Here is a 20,185-nt window from a genome sequence, read left to right as displayed (position 1 = left end):
TTCAGTGTAACATTATGTACTGTGACATGGTGCTGTTCTTATTTTAACCTTAACACTTTTCTGCACGGGAAGTTGCTACACAGGGATTCATAGTTTATATAGTAAAAAAAGCAACTCTGTGCAGTACTGTATGTCCATCTCCTACATTTTTAGTTTCAGCAAGATCCCAAGTATGGTTTTCTCTGGATTTTATTCTTCTCTTGTGTTGAGTGATTTACCACAGGGAGGTTTTTGTTTTGCTGCTTAAATGCAATATTAGGTGATCACTAGTAGGCTTATAACACTTTGACTGGTTAGTAGACATAAATGATTGGTTGGAGCTGTTGACGCTGTGCGATTCAATGCTTTTTCAGTCTTAGTTCCACACTACTCGTGTTGTAACATGACAACATTAATAGCCTACAGCAGTATTTGCACTGAGGCATTTCAAGAGTAAAACATAAACCGCTGGTAAAAAAAATGCAAGAAACCTGGAAATAAGGTCAGGACACACAGAAATCCACCAATATGAAGAAAACAGTGTGATGTAGTCACAAGTGTATAGGTATGTGGTTTCCTTACCTAAACTTTATTTTGCAACTGATTGAATTGAGGTAAACATAGTAGATGCTCGCATGTAATACCACTCCACGCTAGTGCATGTACCCTGCTGCATTTAGAAAGAGAAACATACAGTATAAAGCAGCTGTGGATAAAATAATGTGTCCATAGAGTTACCATAATGAGTAAGCTTTAAGTAATCATTTGTCACAATATTTAGAAATCCTTCTATTGAAATAGCCATTTATTTTCATGATACAAAATACATGAGGCTGCATTTTAAGAGGTACCTTTTCTGCTTCTATATATAAAGTATTGGGAGCAGTGGGATAATGTGTGAAATTTGAGCTTTGTCTGTTCAAAGTGCACACTGGGTGTTTGTATTGTAAATATTGTTACAGGGTTTATACAGGTTTTATTTTTAGAGCATTCTGTGTCCGATGCTGAAAACTAGTTTGTGCTTTTGTTACTTCCAGTCTAGACTACTGTACCTCCCGACTATTCGGATGTCCCAGTAACTCCCACCTCTTAAAAACCCACTTGTTAATCCAAAAGGCTGCAGACAGAGTACTGGCTGCAATAAACAAGAGAGGTCATATTTCTCCTTCACTTGTTTTTTCTGCTCTGTTTCCTCATAAAATGCAGAATAGAATCTAAAACCCTCATCTTTACATACAAAGCTTTTGTTAGTCAAGCTCTTTCATACCTTCAAGACCTCACAGTGCCATATTATCTCAAAAGACCACTTCGATCTTAGAAGGCAGGCCTACTTGTGGTTCCTAGAATTTCCAAATCTAGAATCTAGGAGGCAGAGTATTGCCTGTGCCTTCATTCTTTCTTAGTTATGCTTCTCCTTCTGTCACCCTCTCTTACCATGCAAAGATACAGAGAGGGGGAAGCTGATGGTACTTTCCCTAACAACTGGCCCTACCAACCTACCCAGTGTTTTCTTTGTTGCATCTTGTCACTCTTCTTTTCTCTCTCCACTTTCCACTTACACCCCAACCGCTTGAGGCAGATGGCTGCCTCCCTTGAGGCTGGTTCTGTTGGAGGTTTCTTCCCATAAAGTTTTTACTCACTACTGTTGAATAAAGCAAGGAAGATTTGTTGATTTTGATTTTGTAAATGTTGTAACTGTTGTAAATTGGTGCTATATAAAGACTGAACTTAATTGAATTTAACATTTTCTGCTCAATGGCCAGGTAGAGAGAGAGAGTGACAAGGTGGAAATATCTTGTTTGTAATGAGAACTAAAAGTAATACAAAAGATAAATTGTGATTGATTTTGAAAAACATAAAATGTTGCTGGCTGATCATGAAGTTTTGGGTCGATACAAAATGATGTTGCATTGGTGGTGTTATTTGCATGAATACCTGGCCCAACATATTGTAAATGACTATAGGTATTATTAGTGGCAAGCAAAGCAACACAATCTGTAATTAATGTCAAACCATTACCATAACACCATAACAGTTTCATGGTTGTAGAGTCTTTCTAGAACCCAGTTTGGTTCCAGTGTTCATGTTGCTAACGGGAGAGATGTAAAGTACTGTCAGAGATGTCTCCACAAACAGTAGCCACAGGAGATTGAAATACAGCTTTAAACCATGTTCTGCAATTACAGACACACCCCAGACTTCTGGACTAGTTGGTTAGGAACCTTTTGAAGTCCACCCACCCGCTGAATATAAGTAAGTTCCTCCCCTATTCTCTGTGGTTTCTTGGAAAGTAGGTATTCACCAAAAATAGATGTAAATTATGCAGCTTGAAGGAAACACCGAGGCAGGAAACACAGCAGGAACATCCAAAATAACCATTGGAAAGTTGTTTCTATCACAACTAATATTGCACCAAAGAAGGCTGTTATTTGCTCTACAAGCAACATGGCCTAATGGTGATGCTGCCGGTCAGTGAGTTGGTCTGTTCGTCTCGGCTGATGCTTTTGTTGATGATCTAATCTTTCTTTGGCACTGTACCATCAATTCCCAACCAATCAAAACATCATAGATAGATAAGATAAAGTAGGCTAAAAAGCTTAGTACAGTCTACATTTCTTGACGTAATGAGCATTCTTTTTCACAATTCTTTTTCCTTCTTTCTTTTGCACAAATTCCCAAAAAGTCAAAACTTTCCTGCATAGCTGTGAGATTGTACACGTTCTCTTTGTGCATTCACAAGTTTGTCAATGTAAAATCAATTTTTACATGTTCACATGCTGAGAACGTTCTTGCTGTGTTTCTCAACAGCTTAAAAAAGTCATACAACTAAGAAATTACATCATTGTTTCATTTATCAAGATTAGACTAGTTTTTGATCCCATATATTCCAACTAGTTATTTCAATGCTTCATTAAATTCTGGGAAGATTAACATTTAATCTTGTGTAGACAGGAAGCTAAGCTTAAAGCCTTTTGTTGGTACTCCTCTGTCAGTCCTAATGGATTGTAACTAGTGTGCCTTCACCTTTAAGGGGTGCTGGAATGGGAGCGCTCAGCACTGTGGCCTGTTATGTAAGGCTTTGGCTTTGGTGCTCAGAGCTGCGTGGCCCCTGTGCTATCCCTCTGCCAGAAAGCACACGAGGTTTCATTACCCCCTATTTCAAAGGACCATTTGGACTCTGAACATTGTTTAGCATTGTCAGTAGTTAGTCCACTTTCTCCTTTCTCTCCCCTTTACGCCAACCATCTATTATCCTTCCTGATTGTCTTCCTCTTGCAAAGCATTTGTCTTGCTCTTCATCCGCTCTCCCTTCTTTTGCTGACTCAGTCTGCTATCTGAAATTATTATGCACTGAAATAGCTGACACTGTTTTGCCTGGTCTTGTTGCACCACTTTGTTTTTATATCTGTTTCTCCTTTGAGACTGTGCCTAACAAGACCTCCTCCCTCCGTTTTTTTTTTCATTGGTTTTATAGAGCTTGTTGCTGTTTGTTTATTATGAAGCTAGATCTGCCCTTCTTGTAAGACTATATAAGACAGTGTTTTTGAACTAATAGCACAAATAGTTTTATTGAGATTACACTTTTAGTTATTATGTAGCATGAGGCATAAGTAAAAACAATGACCCCCATCTCTTAGTGGTTTATAAACCACTAAACTATGGTTTCAAATACATTTTTATAGGGAACATAATTGCAGCTGCAGTAACTGTAAGACACCAAACCAGCAATTGCTATTTATATGAGAAAAAAATGATTTTGGCCAAATCAGTAACAAATGCAGTGCCAGCATATAATACCTAACACCATGTTTTCTAAATTGTCTTGATGTCATTCTGAAGCAGCTAAAAGTCCCATCCTGCATGGCACTGTAGAATCTGCTAGTCAGACATGCTATATCAGCACATTACCAACATCTTGTAGGGTAATTGAAAAATTCATATATTTAACAATGACTTCAGCAATTTTACTGTATGAAGTATTTTCCTGCGGGGTTAACTTCTCTCTGTGCCAAATTCGTGATCGCAGAATCGAGGAGGGTCCAATAAAAGCAATGTAGGCAGAAACATTTTCATTGCGCCTAAAATGTAGGTGCCAGCGGCCGATTGATGCAGTGCTAATTACTTCCCTCAGATATAAATCTGTCAAACTTAGGAAACATCACTGAGGCTAAACAATGTAGTGTACAACTATACTTTACAACTTGATTGCTAACATAATGAACAAGCTTTCTTAATTACTGATTTTAAGGCATGTTTAGGAAATTGTATTTTCCTCCCCTCTGTGGAATTCTTTGAGGACTATGACAACTGATCTGCTTGACTTGCTCCAGGGAGAATGACTTGAATTGCTGTATGCTTTCATGTCTTAATTGCTTCAGAAACCCAAGAGAAAGCTCACCTGTCCTTTCTTCAAGTTCAGCATATGGCAATCTCTTACCAAAAAGTGACGTTTTCACTGGGGTTAATACATAGTATTAACCTGTTATACATACCTGTATTGCCTGCATTAGAAACGATGTTGTTAGATAAGTATATCATATGTCTTGAAGTTTGGTAATTGTAGGGTGGCTATGATGTAGAGCACCTCACCACCTCAGCTTTTTCTGATGAATACTGTCTGGAAGCTCCTAACTGTTAGCCTTCAACCCTTGTTAAATTACTAATTTATAGTTTTTCAATATTTGCCTAAATCAATTCACAGTTTTAACAGACAGGTGTTCTTTTTAAAATGGAAAGTCACACATGTGTACAATGCATATAGTGACATTTAAAATCTTTCATTTCCATTGTGAAGCCTTACCACCCTCATCATAATTCTAATTTTCTGTCTGTAAGCTAAAAACACACGAGAACATAGTCACATTGTAATCATAAACCACACATTTGAACAATATAATTAGTCACTAAATAAAAGACAAACAAACAAGTAGCAAGGTGAGAAATGTGCTTGGTAACAAAGTGTAACATTTCTAAGTGTCATCAGGTTACAGGAGTGTTGAAATTGAACTCTGCTGACACCAGGAGAACATTCACTATGGGACTTAGTCATGCCCATGGTGCCAGTTGTACACTTAATGACTGTCAGTCGACATGGATGGAAATGGAAATCATAGGGTTGCCTGTGAGGATTTTGATACAACAAGCAGATAGTAAGATATTTTTTTTAATTTTATTCTTATTATTCTGAGGATACTCTGTTGATAAGAATATTTCAGATTGACACTATGTTAATTTAATCATAGTAAAACTTAACAAATAAATATACATATAAATGAATGGATGAATTACAGGTTCTGCTGTAACAGCAAATGTTGTTCTCTTTTTAAAGGATACATTTTTGTACCATTAAATTAACGGTCAAAATTGTGATTTCTCTATAAAGTACCCCATGTCAAGGGTACAAATTTGTTCTTTTAGAGGGTACATGCCCAGTTACAAGCCTATGTAACCTTAAATGTACAAGAAAGTACTTTATTTTCTGAGAAAATAGGTGTTTAACAAAGCTGCATCATTATTTACAAAGCAGAGACAACTGTGAATTGAAGCCAGTTTTATTCAGTTTATTTACAGACGGGGGAAACCCTGGATAAGTCGCCAAACTATCACAGAGCTGATAACCAATCATATTCAAATCTATTGCCAATTAAGAGTCACCATTGAAGCTACCTGTATGTCTTTGGATTGTGGGCAACTCCACTCCACCACCATGCTGCCCTGAATACCTTTTTCTTCAGCTCTTCAGAAGGGAGAGAAACCAGGGCAATAGGACAAAACAAGAGAAAAAAAGGGGAAAGTGGGGAGATGGGATGAAGAGAATAGAGAGAAAGTAGAGAGAGATAAGAGATGGCTGCAGGTCCATGTTAAGTTACTGCGTAAAGCAATGACTGAATGGAGCACAGAAAGTGCAGAGAGCCACTGTCTGGTCAAAGTTTGGACAAAAACCTTTTTTGGAAGTGATAAAAAAGATATTGGTATAAGAATGAATATAAATGTGGGAACGTATTCGTATTTTCTACTCAGGTCTGTTACACCTAAATGCACATCTGACGTAAGGAAGGATTTCATAGTAGCATAACTCCTCCCAAAGTCTTGTGTGCTGCTCTTTTCTTTGACTCCTAGATGCTGGCAGGAGCAGTGGAGCTTGATGAGGCACGATCCACTGAGGCTTGTAGAGTCACTGACAGAGTTGACCTCATTAAGAACCTCAGATGTCATAGTATCAGTAAAATCTGGTGAAAACCTCACAGGCGAATCTGCACCAGTGACATCCCAAAGAGCCTGGCTGCAGGCGCTTTCAACATAACCATTGAAAATCCCTCTGAAGTGCTCAGAGGTCATGAGGCTCATTACTGTACAGTAGGTTGATTGTACCAGATGTGGCAGATGACTGACAGATTGACAGTACGAAGATTTTAATGACTGAGTGTGAGATGAACCTCAGCCCTTCTGTGCACATGTCAATCAGCTTGTCTGCCTGAAGTCAGCCTTCTCTTACTTCCCTCCACTACCTAAAGAAAAAAGAACACAAACCAAAGGTGAAATATATTAGGAAATTATCTACCCAAATCCATTACAGTTAAAATGAGAAAGTAGAAAACCCACTCTTCTTTCAGACATTGGTAAAATCCCTCTACTGCAGAAAAAAGTTTGGAAGGCTTCAGGATAAATTGCTGATCATTTGCTTATACAGTTTCCTCTTTGAATAATACAAGTTCTTTCCCCTCTACTGAAGGTCCTGGAGGCAAATATATTTCAATGACATAGTCTTTGTCATCCTTCATAGTTCTGACTTCAAAAGGCTCAGTAAATAGTTGTAGTAGATAAAAGAGTTCATTGGTACTAAGCTGGAGCCTCATCCTGCTCGTTCTGCGTCTTTATTAAATGAATAGAACCACAATGTTAAGTAAAAACAAGCTTTCAAAATAGGAAAGCGTTAGTATGTTGCCTGAGTGAGCTCGTGTAATGCGGTCTGTCACTTTGTATGATGTTTTACCTTGGAAATTTGATCTAATTTAAGAGAGACACTTTCTTCCTTGGTAAATGGTGTGCACTTTTATACCTATTGGTATTCAAAGAGGTTTACAAAACTTCTTATTCACCCATTTGCACTCACAATCAAACACACACTGATGGGGGGGCAACTAAGTTGGGGTTAAGTGTCTTTCTCAAGGACACTTCGACATGTTGTTGGGACAGAACCAACAATTGTGGGATCGATGGACAACTGCTCTACCTTCCTGCACCAAAGTGGCCTCATCTTCCTGTTTCTCTCAAACGGGTGCAGCCTGGGTACTTCCTTTTACCCAAACACTACTTCATTTTTTGGAATATTGTGTTTCTGGTAGCCATGATTGTCAGCTCCAAGGTGACTGAGGTGCAGCATGGAGAGGAAGCAAATGGTGACCTCCCTTTCTAACCTCTGAACTGGTGGAGAGACTGGAGGTTGTTTCTGCCTCAGGGACAATGATTCCTTTTTCTAGTATATTTGGATGGATAAGGCTATCACAGTGCTTGGTTTTTACAATATCTACCAGGTCCTTACAGGGTAACAATTCACTTCCTGGGTCCATGGAGATGTTACTGGAAGTTGTCTCCAACATTTCTTCTTGCAAATATTTCATGTATTTTGCTTATTCTACTCTACAAGCTCTTCCTTAGGTTGTAACTTATTGTACATGGACTTGCCAGCTTTTTTCTTAGTTTTCCTGGCTGATTTAGTGAAAAGTGGTGTTGTGGCTGCCTCAAAGGTCTGCAGTGTCCTTAGAGCCTGATCAATCACATGGCGGTGAGGTCTACCTTGCTGCAGTTTTGGAGGAAAAGTAAAGCAGCAGAAGGTGGTGTCTGATCTTCCGACATGGCTGGTGATGTATATTCAGGTAGTCAGCTACTCATTGCATCAGTAAAGGTTGAATAATTTGTTGCCAGCTGAGATATATTGATCACTGCAGTAATGATCCAGTGGAAGGCTCTTAACTATTTGCTTAGTTAAATTCTGGTGCCATTAGAGATATTAAGAATATTTTGAGTTGGTGCCTTTTTTTAGATAAAGTTTTATCTAACACTAAATTTCACGTTTCTTTAGGTCAACCCAGTATGGTTAACGAAACGTGTTTACTTTATAACAGACTAATGATCTGAGCTGCACCTGCATTTTCAGCACAGTCAAACAGTTTGGCTAATTGATATGTGTAGTTTTGAAATGAAGTGTTTTTATTCTGTGAAAGCTTGCTGCAATCTGACAGACATAACAACCAGACAGTTACCAGATTCAATGTATAGATTTCTGAGCTATTTACTCATCCACTCCTCAGATCTTTGTAGGCTAGGGTCTTTTTTCATATACTTTAAGCTTTCCCCTGTGGTGTGCAACAAGGTGTCTTGTAACGATTTCACAATTAAATTGGAAATAGACCCACATTTTGACTTTGCTCAAAAAGTGTACCAACATCTAAAGGTTACAGGCTACACAGAGTTTTTGGACTTGCAGTTTTCAGCAAAAATAGGAAACAGACAGAACTTCACAAAACACTAGCCCAGCCATCTTGCATATAAGAATGTAAAAATATTGTTGGTTATTTTCCCTCTTTTTTAAATTATTCAAGTCTGTTTTTTAGCTTCCAAAAGCTGGTTTTGTTTCATTTGGGTTTTTTGTTTTATTTCGGATTTTTTTCCAGTTTACAGAAATGAGTTGTTTTTACTTTATGTTAATACCCCGTGTTGCAGCAATGAGACACAGCTCATAGAGGCAATTATGGCATCAGATTACTGTACTTTGCATAAAAAAAATCACACACCTATATGGAATTGTAATTCAGTCAAAATGTATAGTTGTGTAATAGTACATGTAGTGTTTAGATTCAGTGTGAATTATTCTTCTGGGATATCCATTTGTCTGATGTAAAAAAAAATGTCTGCCATGTCTGTTTAAAAATTAACTTTTTTTTCAACCTTACCGACTAGCAACATGGCAAGCTTATTCTTTCTTGTTTATAGCACCTACATTTATAGCAAATTTTTGTGTTTTTCTATCAAACATCTAATCAAATCAAATTTAAAACATCAATCCTTAATATAATATTATGGATGTTCTCCCTGTGCATGTGGGAGTTTCCTCTGGGTACTCCAGTTTCCTCCCACAGTCTAAAGACAGCGTGTAAATTCCTTTGTTTGTTCCTGTCTCTTTTTCTTTTTCAGTTGCCAAACATTGTATCCCGAACAGAAATTGAAACAATTATTTGTGCTTTAATGTCTTCCTGTGTTTACTATTGTAATTCCTTTTAACCTCTCTTAGCAAGACCTCTTTTGATCACTTACAAGATGTTCAAAAGTCCACTTACTACTGAATATTGAATATTTTTCTGTATGTTCAGAATACTTCTCCAAAATATGGGTTAAACTGGGTGGAATGCAAGGTACACAGGCAGCAGTGGCAGTGCAAAAAAGCTTGACTGCATACTAAAGCTAATTAGACAACAGTAGTCCTCACTGCTGAAATTGTAACCCTGTTGGTTCAGGCCCTAAGTCATTTTGTGCTTAAAAACTTGTCGAGTAAGTAGGTGGATGAACAGAAACATCCGACTCTGTGTTTATGCTGTGTGTGTGTGTGTGTGTTTGTGGTTCCAACCTGGAAGCTCTGGATTATGGTCAAGGTTTCACTGGTCAGAGTTCCTCTCTAATTTGTCTGCTTAGCAAAGTTGGATGGAAATTTGCTCAATGTGTGGGTTTTCATGGTGGTTGATCCTTCTTTTTAGCATTAGATAGCATATATTTTTTTAAAGCTTTATTGATCTTACCATGCCTGTTCTTTAACATAATTTGGATAATGTTAGAAGTTAAGAGTGCATTTTTCTGACTTCTTAGTAAGTCAAAGGCTGTTTTAATAGGACATGTAAGCGGCACAACAGTTTGAAGTAAACGCACCTAAGAAATGAAAAGGCTGTTTAGTCACAAAAGCTATAGAGAGTCCGCAAAAAAAGTGCTTCCAAATGTGTAACAGTGCAGCTAATCCCAAAGGTGCTATCTAGCGGCAGCTGGGCTCGAGGTTCATGAAGATGTTTCCCTTCTCATCTAAAACGCTTGATTGGTTCTAACCAAGTCAACAGGATTTAAACTCAGTAGGGTTTAAGCTGTTGACGCCTTGAATGTTCAAGTCATTTGCCAATGAGCAGCACCTTTGGGATTCCTATGACCCGGATGGCTGAATGTCTCATTTAGTGCAGTCACGCATGCCACGGAATTACAACCATATTCAGAATTTATATTTAGAGCCAGAAGTGAGCTGCCTTTATAGGTGGAGTTTGTGTCCCAATGCAGACATGTGAAAAGTGCTTCTTTTTGTGTATACAATGAAGTGATGGACAATATTCCAAATTGCATGATTGATTGGGCCTCTTCTTTCGTTGGGTGTCTTTGATGCAGGAATTTTACTCTAACTTCAAGTGTAGACCTTCAATATAGATCAACTATTTTACCTGAAAGCAGGGTTGCATAAGTGGTTGAGAAAGTTCATAGTTTGCCTCAGAAGTGGTGTAACATTGACCAGACCAATGGAATGCAAACGTGTGTTGTGTATGAAAAAAGAGCAGGTCATGGTCAACTTTCTTCCGCCAACAAACCTACTGGGCATCCACACATTGGTTGACTGCCTTCACCCACTTAGCTGGACTGTATTGGAAATTAATGGGCTGCAATGAGTTGATGTTGATTGTGTGAGTGTTAGCAATTCCCCTGGCTGAGAGTCAGAGGAAAATGGTGAATTACTGGATGCCGAAATGTGAACCGGCACTAATGGATGTAGAACGAGATAATCAAGAGCCTAACGACAACAGGAACATTTGTCAGAGAGAACAGAAGTGAAAAGCTTTATACGTAGCTGTAGACATCCAAAATACATCCATTACTTTTACTATATCAAGGCCTTTTTATGTACTGACTTAAATTTTATGCTCCTTCATGCCTTATGAATGTATCCCAACACAAAGAGCCTCTTCTAGACCCACAGCTGTGCATAAGGCTTCAGCTGGACTTACTGCCCTAGTTTGGCTGTATTTTGACACACACCCACAGACAGACATACACACACAGCAGCACAGAGAGCTCAAAGAGTGAAACTGAACACTCAGGCTACATGAAACACTGTAGGCAAAATAATATATGGCACCAGAAGCATGTCCACACTGACCAAATAAAAGACCCTCTTCATTCTGTTTGTCACACGTTATATTGTTGCTTGTTGTGATGTGGCCCAGATGCCCAAACTGGGGACTGTCGCTAAAAGTAGAACTACTCAGTTAGTGTATGTGTGGTTCTGTCAGCAAGATTTGCAGTGTTGGTTAGTTCTGGCCTGAGTGATTGTGTTTGGTTCAGACATGTGCAGTCACTTTCAGAGCGATCTGGGCAGGGGAAAAAAACAAGCATTGTCTTAACGTTTAATATAACTTTTGTTTGCCTGGTTGTAACTCATTCCAGAGCCCAAAGAAACGGCATAGATAACCTCTGTAAAGAACTTGAAGAATGATTTTGGAAAGGCAGCGCTTTGTGTTGGTGTGAATGTGTTTCCACTGTTAACCCTTAATGTTCTCGTGTCAAAGTGATTACAAAATGCTTGGTACTGTATGGGACGTATCAGATCAGGCACTGAGATAGTGGTGGTTATTGTCTAAATTGTGACCCAGCTGTATTTTTGCTACAATGGTAGTCTTTCACATAAAGGTAGGATACCTGGAGATGGGACAATTTTGGCATTGAAGTGTTTACCCATTGTATTATTGTGCTTAAAGGTCCACTGTGCAAAATTTATAGGGCTATAGGTAATAGGCAGTAATGAAATAGAGTTATCACAACTACTGTAATATTAGCGTTTAATCACTTGAATAATGGTTGTGTTTTCTTTGTCTTAGAGTAGGCGTTTTTGGATAAGGTCATTTGTTCAGAGACCGCTATGTTAAGCTGCCGTTAGCCTAGAACAGACAAACCAAACACTGGCTCTAGAGAAGACAGTTGGCTTCAGAATTTTATGTAGCAGCTTCTCTAGATATAATTATTTTACTAGACAAATTTGAAACTAACTCTAACCCAAAACAAACATTGACTAAAGAAATCAGTCTGACTATTTAATGAACAGTAAAATGATTAAGAAAAACAAACACTAATGAGGTAAAGGCAAGATTCTAGCGTTAACATTACAAAGGAGTTAATTGACGATGAATGAGCTTATAATTAATTTCTTTTTTGTGTTATGTGTATGTTATGTTGTGTTTTAATATGGTGTTTGCTGATATCTTTTTCAACATTTTGTCTAGGAATAATTAGGCTTAATGTAAACCTAAAATAAGTGTCAATATAGTGTGTTCAATATAATGTTAAGTTTAAACAGAACCTATTATTTGTTGATTATTAATCATACCAGCAAACCAGCCATAAACATGAACACAAAGGCTGAGCTATGGCGATTTTTACTCATCCTCCATGCAAAAACATATTAAATCCATAAGTGGTGATTGTCCATATGACAAACTGGATTTCTCCTGGCTCTCAGACTTAGTTCATTTTCCTTGTGTCCAAATTTAAAAAGTAGAACAATGCTTCATAGTTTGAGTGTCCAGTATTTTCCTAACTTGATTAGAAAGAAGTTGTTCACTGAGATAAAACTTGCTTAAACAGGGTTAGCATGCAGTCCACCTTTGACATTCATACCTGACCAGATAATACTTTTTTGTTTAAGCATGCCCTAAACTTGAAAATGTAGAAGTTGGGGTTGTCGAAGGACTGCAAGGACAACCTGGGTGCAGAACTTAAATAAAAGGTGTTGCAGACCATACACAGTTGACAAAAACCATACCATAATTGCCATATAGACACGATATTATAGAAATATTGAATTACGATGTTGGTATTGGGTCTAATCCAGGTTCTGGAGAATCAGTTGTAGAGCTCAGTTTGAAATGGTATTAGTAAGTAAGAGTCGAGTTGGCTCTTGATTGGTTCTTGTTAAACTAGATGAAGGTTTTCTATAGGGAAATTATACATTGGAGTTGTTTTTGCGACTTTCTTGGGCTTTCAGTCCACAATTTCACCTCTGTCATTGTGGTTGGGCCACTCTTAGTCTTCATTTTGCTTTGGCTTGGGTTTTTATCAATAGATAGACAAAGATTAACTATTTTTAAACATAAACCAGTCACACCAACCAATTAACATTCAAATTGCATCACCAGATATTGTCACTATTAAATCAACTACCCCGAGGTTCATATCCTGAGCTAACACTCCTGGACTCTTCATTGTTTTGTTCTTAGGATAGAACTGAAAGTCCGCAGCTGTCAATCATTTAGCTAACACAGCAGTTTACATTAAAGTATTAATCTAATAAAGAAAGAAAAAGCTTGCCCTCCACAGTGGCATCACTTTAAGCCTGATGCTGTTTATTGATATAATCTGTTGGTGAAAAGGATTTGGTGGAAGAACCACCATGAGTTATTCTTTCACTTTCGCTGTTTATAAGAAGAACTAATGAAAGACTAGCTGCAACTGGAAAGCAGAGAAAAGGCTGCAACTATGCAGAGCATTCGTGGTCTCTGAGTTGAATTCTATTAAATTCTAGGCACCTCAAGTGTGTTTTTTAACTCACTTGGCACACAATTTGGATAAAAGGTTGCATAAGCTGTGCACAAAGCACTTTTAATAACTACACTGGTCATACTCCAGCATGTATGGTCACAATTTTGTTGAACTAAGGGGATCCTGTGATTGGCAGCACCACTGAAGTTGCATTTGGGTTTTCATTCGAATGCGTTGTGTCATTGCTTTGTGAATGTGGGCTCAGCCAAACCACTCTTGTGTCAATGGATTAACAATGTAAAACTGATTTATGTATTACCATGGCAATATGTATACATTATAGAGCAAATACAAGTCACACATAGTCTGCATTTGTCTTGATCTTTGTTTATAACCTCACAGTCTCTACAGTTTGTGCACCAGATGAATTTTACATTTTGCCAAAACACACAAAAAACAGAAGAGTCATGTGGAGTCATGTGTGGGGGAAAAAAATCACATTTGGGACCTGTCCCTTTATTTCAGTCAGTCTGCTCAGTGTCAGTCCAGCTCTGCCTGCTTTAGTCTGTTTTGAGGCCAAATTGCCCGGAATAGTTACATATTTGCATTTAAGTAAAAGGAGAACACATAAATCTCTTTCAACTAATGTCAAGGGTTGCCTCAAAAAAACAAGCTGGGCAAAAAGTGTTGATGGAGGGAGTGGTGTAACAGATAAATAGGCCAGAGATTGTGAAATTTTCTAAATGCAGGAGTCCCATGGGCAACAACAGTACAATCAAACTAAGTAGTGTATGCACATGTTGTGTAGGCCTTTAGGCAGGCAACAGGGGAAAAGAAGTGTTGTTGTTTGTGTTAAATTACGTTGTAGGCTGCTTTCTAACATGTTAGAGCTTATTGATTTCAACATGTGTCTTTTTCTGTTTTGGTTGCATGCTTTCAGTACTGTATGTGACTGTATGCAAGTGTATTCTGGCACCATCTTCAGCCTTTTTCTTTATTAGTTGCTAAGAGAGCCTGTCACAAATGTGAGGTGATTTGTACTTTGGCTCAGCATTGGGTCTTTTTTTAGCCAAAGAACCATCGTGGTCTGAGTCAGTTGTTTTCCATCCCATATCCAAATGAACTGGAAGGTTTGGAGGTGCAAAGAGCTGCAAAATGGCCACAGGCTGTGACTGCAAGATAAAGGGTTGGGAAGATTGTTGATAAGGGCTAAATAGTGTTGAATTGATCTTTAGGTGTTTAGATACATACTGTGTGTTACATTGCTCGTGGTTGTTTCTCCTGTGGATTTATATAATCTGATTCCATTTAGCCCAGTAAAAATTGGGGAGGGTTGCGTCAGGAAGGGCTACTAAAAATTGTTCGCTGAGGCGACCCTGAATTTATGGGATAAGCCGAAAGGACAAAAAAGAAGAAGAAGTCATCACCAGAATCTGGGCAGGTAATTAAATTTAAAGGCTGGAAGTAGGATTAACTGTGAGCATTAAAAAAAACAGATAGTGGCAAAAACATCCTGAGTAAAATCATAGTTTAGGAGTTTAAAACCTGCTGTATTTCCAATGACAAATCGGTATGGTGACTATATACACTAGGTAGTTGTAACTTTGTGGAGATTTATAAAAATGCATTAAACACACAGGTATCGGGGCAATCAAGTCAAATCATTTATCACACTTATCTCTGATTCAGAATGAAATCAAATGTAACATTTAGCCATCTGGGATAGCCTCTAAAGCCATATTGTTCTGCCAGCACCAGTTGTGTCACAATTGAGAAATGGAATTGAATGAAAATGTCACAAGTGAGAAATTGTGAAAAACATATTACACAAACGATTATATTTCAAGTCACAGTAAAACTTTAATAAATATGTGTTTTGAGATTTTTGCAGCACAAGAAAATTAACCACATATCCAAATTTAAATCATTAGAAATATTGCCAAATACATACAATTATGTTTCAAAATTGAAAAAGAATATGCAATATTCCCTGCTCTGAAATGCTACGGGAAGGTCAGGTTAAGGCACTGAACCTATCGCTAATTACATATCAATGCAGTCCATCATTGAATATTAGATATAAGTTTTTAGTGGGGAAAAAAACAGCAGAGCAGGTGCATATGTCAACTTACATTGATTATTCCATATCCATAAATCTGCACTTATCTTAACAAACCAAGTACATTACACACCATACTAACTGAAATATCATGCTTTTCTAGTTTGGATTTTTGCTACTTTATGTGCTTTCAAAAACCACATCCTGATTTCCAGCACTTTTACAGTTATTGCATGTGACAACATCCCATTGTGCATTGTGCCCAATTGTGCAAAACATTAGAGAAAAGTAAAGGTGATGGTGATGGCAACTTTGGTTTTTGTCTTTTTTCTGTAAATACTGTATGTCAAGAACTGGATCCACTTTGTAGAATTTGTGGAAACTGCACAGGACTGTAAGCACATTAGTGTAAGCTGTATTCTGCCTGTTTGTTTTACAATAAGGCAAAGCTTGTTGCCACCCTTACTGTGAAATGAGATTTTACCCACTAACCTTCTCTTTACCCTTTTACTGCACCTGGAACTGAAACTTTTTTGACATGTATGCAGCCATACGGTGCATGTTTCATCATTATCCTGCCTAGCCAATAGGATGTGATTGTCTGTGTCCAAGTATGACACAAAGAGGGACACAAGCCATTTGTAGTATTTCATCCAGAGAGTTTTTATCTGATATCATATTTTTTGTAATCCTTTTATGTGTCCATTTTATGGCTTGTGAATGATAGATAAAGTCTCAAAAATAGAAAGAATAAATCACTGGGTAACATAGACACAGATGGGGCAGCTGCATCGTAGTCTATTCATGTACTTTAAGTTCAAATGCACAGGGGCTACACAGCTGTTGTTTCCAGATGTGGATCAAACTGTGACTTTAGCGTATTGCTTCACCTTTTTAAAGTTGCTTGCACATGTTGTCATGAAGGGAGAGATGTGTGTGTGTCTGTGTGTGTGTGTGTACAACTCCATTGCGTACCACCGCTGTGTTCCTAATATGTTTCCACATCATGCAGCAATGGTGCCAAATCACAGCATGAGTCCGTTCTGCTTTCATTTAACTCTCCATAGAATTTAAGGGACACTATTTCTAACCACAACTTGCACTATATAACTAAATGGTAAATGGTAAATGGTCTGCACTTATATAGTGCTTCTCTACCTATTGGCACTCAAAGCACTTTACACTGCTTTTTATTCACTCATTCCCACTCATAATCACACACAGACACACCTATCGGGAAGCTGCTATACAGCCGGCCTACATTGCCAGGAGCAACAAGTCGGGGTTCAGTGTCTAGCTCATGGACACCTCGACATGTTACCGTAGGAGTCGGGGATCAAACCAACAACTGCAGGATTGGTGGATGACTGCTCTACCTTCCTGTGGCCCAGTCGGCCCAGTGTAATGTTCTTTAAAGTATTTTCCCAACATACAGGATGCATGCATTTGCTAAACTCTGTCCCTCTTAGTTGGTGTTGTTACCACTCAGATGTTCATCTCTCATGGCAAACTGCACGGTTCACAATGCCAATAATACATTTAAACCATCTTTTATTTACACTGAATGGTGTTTAAAGAATATGCACTTGATGACAGCATACTTAAGTCAAGTAGAGGTAGAACACATAAAAAATACAGAAACAAGATTGCTCTTGAATTGTAATTTGGTAATGTAGCTTATGTCTTTTGAGAATGAAGCACAATGTCCGAACATTTTCCAACAGTGCATGCTGCCATATGTGCTACAGCAGCTTTGATTCTTTAAAAACATAATAAAATGATTTGAGTATCTGAGGCATCTTGGTGCAGACAGAACTGGCAGACCAACCTCGACATGAAGTAGTAGATATTAGGAGGAAGTTGTTTTGATAGAAGATGGACATTGACACTTAGGGTCAAGAAAGTTGAAAAAAAAAACCCTCCTGGCAAAGGTTAAAAGGTTGCCATTCTCTGACCTTCGTCTGCAGCCAGGTTCTTTTTTAACTCGTAGCAGTTAAATTACCTAACCTTTGGATAAAATCTATAAATGTGGTACCTGATTTTACTCATATATAATGCTCAATTGTTTTCTAAAAACATTGTGACACATCACTGAGCTACAGCATTGCACTGCATGACATGTGTCTTCGTTAGGAATAAAAATTTGCCCAACATTTATCATTTATCAACATTTGCAACTTTATCTATGAGCAACTCTACTGACTTGTTAACAAGAAGAAAAACAAAGAAAGTTGGCAGTCTTAGCCCTGTTAAGGACACACACAGTGGGGTCTTGGTGTAAACATGTTCAATGTAAAAAACTGTGTTTGTGTTCAAAGAAATCACCACAGGGTACCTTTTAATACTGCACCTGTTTATACTGGGACCAAATAAATTAGATCCCTTTTCTCTGTTATGTAGCTTAGTCTGAGGCTGTTTATATCCATGTCAAGAAACAAATATGCCAAGTTACCAAGGCCAGTGCCTGCTGAGAACAAAGAGAATAAAAATTATTTTCTTCTTTCCTACTTTTGATCTATTGTATTCTTGTTATTTGGGTTATCCACACTTCTGCAACTTTCCTCTAAAGGAGATCTGTGTGCGGCTTTTATCCATTTCCAGGGTTATGAATTGGGCAATCTGCAAAAGATCCAAGTAATTCTGCAGCTGAAGGAGACTAGTTTAATACTGTGTTGACAAAACATTCTGTGCCTTGACTTTTTGTTTTTTTTTGCATTTTTATGTGATGTTTGCTCATAGAAATGCTAATGAAGAAGTTAAAGTGTTCAGAGATAATTTGCTCTTAGCCATGAGCCCAGTGATGCTGGATGGGTTCTCTGGCATGTCTGTTACTCAAATGCTCAACAAGCTAACTTAAGTTGTACTCCAAGCTCTCCAAGATCCAGGCTAATCTATGACAGAGGCAAGGAGCACATTTCAGAAGCAAGCATCTCTGTAAGCTCCACATCCTGGATCAATAACAAGTCTCATTGAAAAGATTATATTTTTAAACCTAACCCACATATCTTTGTGTATAAGCATAATCAAACCAAGGCCGTCTTGCTGTAAAATATAAAATAAAATAATGTCTCAACAATTGGAGAGGACGTACCCACGAAAGAAAGTTCAATTCCACTACGGAACAACAGTTCATTGCTTTTTTAAAGTTTGTTGTTTTAACAGATGCCTGCCCTGATTCATGGTAACGGTCTTTCAATGAATGGTCCTGGTAATTGTATGATTAGGTAGGGACCCACAACCTAACTGGGTATTAAGGTTGAAGTTGTTGGCTAAACTGCTATAATTGCGCATTTGTCATCTAATTTCTTTTACCTGTTTTTGGTAAATTATTTATTAATTATTTATTCATTAATAATATTATTTATTATTAATTAAATATTTGGTATGCTTGGGCTTGATGGTGAAGTTTGGTGGCTTTGTAGTTTGTAAAGGTGTGTTCTTCTAAATTGTGTCCAATCAAATGGCTATGACAGAGAGTCCAGGATACACTGAAGTCTACTGTTATAAACTTCCTGCTGTTTGAGTTTAAAGAAAAGAAAATTCCTATAAACAAACCCATATTCTTTACATTGAAAGTTGTTTTAATGGAATGATGGCACTCCTGGAGCGTCAAAAAGTGACGCCAAAGGGTAAATGAGAAATGGCCGCTTATATAGCGCTTTACAATCACCCATTCACACACACTAACAAGCTCATGGCAGTTGCTGCTATGCAAGGTGCTCACGTGAAACACCAGGCATCAATGCGTATAATATGCCAAAAGATGTAAAAATAAATGGCAGAATTTGGTGCTTTGGGTAGCATTATTGTCTGACACTGTGGGATGAGAACATGTTCAACTATCGTATAGAATTTCAAGTGGCCCATGTGCAAGACGACCCAGGATCCAGCGTGAAGTTGAATTGGTGGCACCTATATCTTTTTAAAAAATGCTGTTCAAAGAGGAAAATAAAGGTACATTTGTTAGGGACTACTTTCAACTGTGGATGAATTTATATTTGCCATTCCTTAGAGAAATTGTGGCACAAGGATGGTGTAGTGTAAATTATGTGGGTTTAAGTCAAAATAAACTACAGTGTGTGTTTATGGTAATGAAGGAACATGTCACCTAATGCAACAGCATGGCTCAGTGTTTTATTAGTTTTGAACAACAATGGAACTCTGTGTCACAAAGGAATGTGATATGTCAGGGTTTGGATACACACATACTACTTAATAACTATAAAATAGTTTGGACTCATGATTATGTATTTGAAACATCCCAGGATTTATTGTACAAATAGATGTCTCTCTTCTCGTATAAGTGGCTGGAAACATGGATGTGGAGATGACTTTTAGTATATGGAGAAAAAAAATCCCCACAAATCAAATCCAACACAAAATGAAACAGCTCATTAATCAGAGCCTAAATGAGACCAAGTAAGCGGAGAATATTACCCAATACTAGCTTTTCACTGAGTGTGTTGACCTACATTTAGTGTGATAAATGCAGCAATAATTGTTTTATGTCCCATGTATCCTTCTGTTGTGACAAATGGTTGTGATGGCTAAAAATATCTGACACTATAAACTTTTCACAGGTTTATTGAA

At 37.8% G+C, this 20,185-nt stretch overlaps 1 protein-coding gene across 5 annotated transcripts in view; it reads left to right on the top strand.

Annotated features, from left to right (window-relative positions):
* Window positions 1-20,185, top strand: part of thrb (thyroid hormone receptor beta) — a 97,391-nt gene that overhangs the window by 22,462 nt on the left and 54,744 nt on the right. Inside the window, exon 2 of one of the 5 annotated variants that reach the window (XM_067508959.1) lies at window positions 2,166-2,232. The exons of the other annotated variants lie outside the window; for them this stretch is intronic. The gene's annotated coding sequence lies outside the window, so the exon portion shown is untranslated. The remainder of the gene's footprint in view (window positions 1-2,165; window positions 2,233-20,185) is intronic. 5 annotated transcript variants of the gene reach the window in all.

Source organism: Channa argus, chromosome 1 (assembly GCF_033026475.1).
Source record: "Channa argus isolate prfri chromosome 1, Channa argus male v1.0, whole genome shotgun sequence".
Taxonomy (NCBI): domain Eukaryota; kingdom Metazoa; phylum Chordata; class Actinopteri; order Anabantiformes; family Channidae; genus Channa; species Channa argus.
This window is presented reverse-complemented; position numbering and strand designations above follow the sequence as displayed.